Genomic DNA, 6,000 nt, shown 5'->3' with positions numbered 1-6,000 from the left:
TCAGCACTTGTAAGATTTTTCATTTGCCAGTTTCTTAGTTGGATTACTGGCTTCAGGATGGAATCTTTGGAGGAAGGGCCAGGAAAGCCTGTTTTTCTAGGGTCAAATGAGGGCAGCAAATAAGCAACTGAAGGCAAAGACAGATCCCCAAAATTAATGGTGCCATTTTATACTTGTTCCTGGATCCCCAAAAGGAGGGAAATACTATAGGAGAAGACAGTGCAGTGCTTCTACTCTGCATTATATTGCAAGGCAACCCAAAGCCAATCAGCCCATTTTGTAATCAGCCCATCCCTCATGGGAGTGTCATCTCTCCCAGTGGGGGACGGGGATGTTTCCTTATCTTCCAGATGGTTGAGAGCATGCTTCTCTGATCCAAGTGTGCAAAGAGTCAAGTATCCCTCCAAAACTATTATTAGTCATCCCTTAAATTATATTTCTTACCTAGTTATTACACACCAAAGGTCTTTCATAATGCAAAGTAATTTCTGATACCCTCAAAACTCAAAACCATCAGATAACACAATGCAAAACAGAACAGAGCCTTTGATTTTGAGAGGGATCTATCTGCTTTTAATTCCTGGGGTTTCATGAGGAAAACAAAGGTTTTTTCCAAAACAGGGTCTGTGGAGCCTCCTCTGTTTTTCCCAATTAGTCACAGGCTACCAGAAATTATCTTAGGCCTCTCATGTGTCCATTAAGGGTAGCAAGGCAAAAAATATGGAGAAAAATAATTCAGTCAAATGAGAAGGAAAACACCTTTCTACAGTAAAACAAGTTCCAAGACGAGAAAAACATAAAGGCATTTTAAATATATCTAAAGCTTGTTTATCCACTTTTAATTAAACTTTTAACCACAGTGCTCTTTAAAAAAGAAAAATCCTTTCAGATCTCTTATTACTGTACTTTAGCCATGCCAAGCAGTCAATATTTCTAGCTTCTGAACTTTACCAAAGACAACCACCTAGGTGCTTAGAGAAAGGAAAATTTGAGACAGTCCATGGAGAAGAGAATAGACAAGGTCACATACATATTAAACAAAAAAGAATTACTTCCTAGGTGGGAAATCAGACCCAGACCACCACTGTGAAAGTGCAAAACTTTAGCTACTGAGCTGCAGCATGGGGCTGTCCCCATTTTCTTTCCCAGAAGAATTCTAGAGTAGTTAATTTTGAGTTTGCAAAGGCTTTTAACTATTTAATATGATTTTTGTTCTTACTTATTTTTATTTATTTTTTGAGACGGAGTCTTGCTCTGTTGCCCAGGCTGCAGCTCAGTGGTGCGATCTCCACTCACTGCAACCTCCACCTTCCACGTTCAAGCAATCTTCTGCCTCAGCCTCTTGAGTAGCTGGGATTGCAGGTATGTACCAACCTGCCCAGACCATGCCCAGCTAATTTTTGTATTTTTAGTCGAGACTAAAGTTGGCCAGGCTGGTCTCGAAATCCTGACCTAAAGTAATCTGCCTGTCTCGGCCTCTCAAACTGCTCGGATTATAGGTGTAAGTCACTGTGCCCAGCCTAATATGATTTTTAGAGCTGACAAGCACATAACCTCTAAAATTCCTGTTCCCTGGAAGGTGGAGACCAAGAGAAGGTACAGCCACATGGTTAAAAGGTCAGGCTCCCGCTGGGCGGGGTGGCTCAGACCTCTGTAATCCCAGCACTTTGGGAGGCTAAGGCAGGTGGATCACCTGAAGTCAGGAGTTTGAGACCAGGTTGGCCAACCTGGTGAGACCCTGTATCTAGTAAAAATACAAAAAATTAGCTGGGCATGGTGGTGCACGCCTGTAATTCCAGTTACTTGGGAGGCTGAGGTAGGAGAATCGCTTGAATCTAGGAGGCAGAGGTAGCAGTGAGCCGAGATCATGCCACTGCACTCCAGCCTGGGCAACAGGGTGAGACTCCATCTCAAAAAAAAAAAAAAAAAAAAAAAAAAAAGGTCAAACTCCCAAAGCAAAACAGGGTAGAGACTTCTTCCAGTTTTTTGTGTTTTTTGTTTGTTTGTTTTTTTGTTTGTTTCAGGGACTTGCAGCCAAGTTTGTTACTGACCAGCTTGTTGGGTCGTCTTGAAGAGCAGGCTTACAGGTGTTCTAAGCCCTTGTTTTATCCTAAAATATCCCTCAACACAGAAAAATGAACTCATGGCACAAAGTACACCAGCTTAAGGCTAGCATTAGAATTTTTTTTTTTTTTTTTTTGCGTTAATCAAAACTGTACAAAGGAGATAAACACTGATTTTTTTTCCATTCATTCAGCCGTTTGCACAGAGAGAGAATCCAGAGATCTGACTCTAAGAAATTCTTACGTTTTTGCCAGCATGCCAGGCTTCTGGGTTCCCTTTCCCTGAGCGGCCCAGGTGATCTTGCTTGCAGCACCATCACCCTGGGGACCAAGCCGCGTCATAAAGGAAAACAAAATTTTTTTTTTTCATTCTGGCCAGAGCAAAATACATGTGATAAAGCATAGACATTAGCCACTCTGCTTAGCATCTGGTATCAAACCAGCAAGGCTTAAATTTGCCCCCAGATGGGCCCCGTCATCTTTAATCCAACCTCTGACTAGGAGTTTCAACACGTGGTCTCTGGGCAAGATGGTCACCCTGAGTAATACAAAATCTTTTGTATTAAGAAAGGGAAAGGAGAAAGAAAAAAGCATTGCCTGTGGTAGGGTGGGGAAGGTGAAATGATCAGAGAGGCCAGAGAAAGATCCACCCATTTGCAGTGACACTGAAAAGTTCAGTCGGCTGCTTCTTGGTAGCAAAGGGATCTTTCCAGAAAGCCTATTAGCTCTTAGGTTTCCCCTATTAGTGAGGAAAAAGCTCCCCATGTCCCACGATCCTGAACATGCCTAACCCTGTCACCCACAGCCATCAGCAAAGAGTACAAGGCAGATTAATCCAATGAGAATAGCAGTTAACATCCCATAGTGCGAAACGTATTCTTAGCCGAGTGGGACTTTACTGAGAGGGACTTCTAACCCTCTAAATCTTAAAAGGGACTCTGATCCTCCTAAGTCAGGCCTCTAACCCAAGGTCAGTCAAGCATCCTTGCCTTTAATTAAGAGGGGCCTCTTACCCACTCTGTCTTAGGAGAGACTCTAAGTCCCCTAAGTTGGGCCACTAACCCAATCCCATTGTTTACCCGGGTACCACACCACTTAACCAGTCTTTCAATCAGTGCTGCAGTCTATTTCCTTTGGGTTAGGGGGTTTCTTCTGTATCGTCCCTTCTGGGTTTGCCAGAAAGATGTTACAGAAACCCAACACTTACCTAAAGGTAGCTGTCGGGTCAGGGTTTCTGTGCTATACTCCCTTTGTGATTCCCAGAAATATGTTACAGGAAAAAGGGGTCCCAATCCAGACCCCAAGAGAGGGTTCTTGGATCTTGTGCGAGAAATAATTTAGGGCGAGTCCACAGTGCAAACTGAAAGCAAGTTTATTAAGAAAGTAAAGGAATAAAAGAATGACTACTCCATAGAGCAGCCCCGAGGGCTGCTGGTTGCCCATTTTTATGATTATTTCTTGATGATACGCTACAAAGGGGTGGGTTATTCATGCCTCCCATTTTTGGACCATATAGTGTAACTTCCTGATGTTGCCATGGCATTTGTCAACTGCCAAGATGCTGGTGGGAGTGTAGCAGTGAAGACGACCAGAGGTCACTCTCGTGGCCATTTTGGGTTTGGTGGGTTTTGGCCAGCTCCTTTACTGCAACCTGTTTTATCAGCAAGATCTTTATGACCTGTATTTTATGCCAACCTCTTATCTCATCCTGTGACTTAGAATGGCTTAACCGTCTGGGAATGCAGCCCAGTAGGTTTTGGCCTCATTTTACCCAGCTCCTACTTAAGATGGAGTCTCTCTGGTTCCCGTGCCTCTGACAGAAGAGCAAAAGTGTATTGACTATTGAGCTATATCTCCTTTGTAACTATCTTCAGTAGTTTCTTGAACATTCCTCTGTGTAGTGCCCTTCTTTCCAGTACTCTCCTCCAAAAATCCTAGTCATCTTAGCCATTTTCTGTCTTTTTGCTTAGTGATACCAACTGTGCTTTGCTTGAATTGCTTTTTCCTGAGTCAGGCAGAAAGCTGTGTAATCATAGATTTTGCTCCAACTGTAACTTACGGTAATCCAGAAAATAAAAGGGGTAATTAATGAAGCTTGCTGCTTCCCAGTTAAATCCCAGTCAGAGATTTCCAACTTTTTTTTTTTTTTTTTAGCTATGTATGATAAAATATAACACAGGAGAGATACATTAAATAAATTGCTTGATCTTGACAAGAAATCTGAATAAGTGTAAAGAAAACAGTAGATCATAGTAAAAGAGATAAGGAGTGACAGATAGGATGTGAAACAGGGGGATGGCACAGGTTACAGTGTTACTTGGATAGTCAAGGAAAAGCTATCAGAGAAGATGAGACTTGACCAAAGTTGAAGATGATTTAGCAAAGCACATGTCTTGGGGAAAGTAGCCATAAGCAGAAGAGTAGAGCAAGGTCACTAGGGCAAGATATGCTTTGAGTATTGGAGGAAGCTCTAGGAGCTAAGGGAACATGTGTGGGAAAGAAGAGAGTCAGTCTGGAAGTAGTGGGGGAAGGCCATGCAGTTCTTTTAGACTGTGTAGTGATTCTGGCTGTATAGTGTGAAAGAAATGGAGACCTATCAGTGTTTTGATCATATTTCAATGAAATATTTGGAGTTAGGTTTTAAAATATTTCTTCTGGATGCTATTTGAATAATAGACAATAGAATTTCAGTGTAAATAGGAGACCAAATTTACAAAGAAGAAAACCATTTATGAGGCTACTACAATAATTTAGAGAAAAGTTTATGATAGCTCCAATCTTCTAGTAGTAGTACAAGTAGTAAAAATTCAGTTTATAAATATATTTTGAAAGTAACCATAATGTGATATTGTCCTGAAGGTTTGATTGAGGAGTATGAGAGAAAGAGAAGAATCAAGGATGACTCCAGGTATTACGGCCTGACAACCGGAAGAATGGGGTTGCTTTTAAATGAGATGGAGAGGACAGTGGATGGAGCATATTAGGGTTGGAATGCAATAGAAATAGGAGTTTTAATTTGCAAATGTTAACTTTGGGATGACAATTTGAATTTCATTTTGGTATATACTCAGTAATGAGATTTTTTGGTCGAATGGTAGTTCTATTTTAAGTAATTTGAGATATCACCAAATTACTTTCCACAGTGACTGAACTAATTTACATAGCCACCAACACTGTATAAGTGTTCCCATTTCTCTGTAGCATTGCCAGCATCTGTTATTTTTGGTCTTTTTAATAATAACCATTCTGATGGTAGCACTATTCACAATAGTAAAGACATGGAATCAACCTAGGTGACAATGAACAGTGGGCTGGATAAAGAAAAGGTGGTATATATATGCTATGGAATACTAAACAGCCATAAAAATAATACAATCATGTCCTTTGCAGCAATATGGATGCAGCTGGAGGCCATTGTCCCAAAGGAATTAATATAAGAACAAAAAACCATATGCCACATATTCTCACTTATAAGTGGGAGCTAAACATTTAGCACACATGAGCATAAAGAAGAAAACAATAGATACTGGGGACTACTAGACTGGGGAGAGTGAAAGGAGGACCAGGGTTGAAAACTCCCTGTTGGATATTATGCTCACTCCCTGGGTGACGGAATCATTCATACCTCAAACCTCAGGATCACACAATACATCCATGTAACAAACCTGTACATGTAACCCTGAGCCTAAAATAAAAGTTGAAAACAAAAGAATTTCAAGTGCATATTTTAATATCTAGCAATTTAAAATGCTGATTGATTTTCTAATAAAGCATGTAACCTCTACATTACATGACGTTAATGGACAAGAACCAGGGCATGTTTATTTTTAATTTGCTGTGGTATCTAGCAGGGAACAGACTATATAGTAATATCCAAATCCTCTCAGACTAATATTTCACTGTATTTCTATAGCATTCTATCAAATGTCTCTTCAGT

Source organism: Macaca nemestrina, chromosome 14, assembly GCF_043159975.1.
Source record: "Macaca nemestrina isolate mMacNem1 chromosome 14, mMacNem.hap1, whole genome shotgun sequence".
NCBI lineage: Eukaryota > Metazoa > Chordata > Mammalia > Primates > Cercopithecidae > Macaca > Macaca nemestrina.
This window is presented reverse-complemented; position numbering follows the sequence as displayed.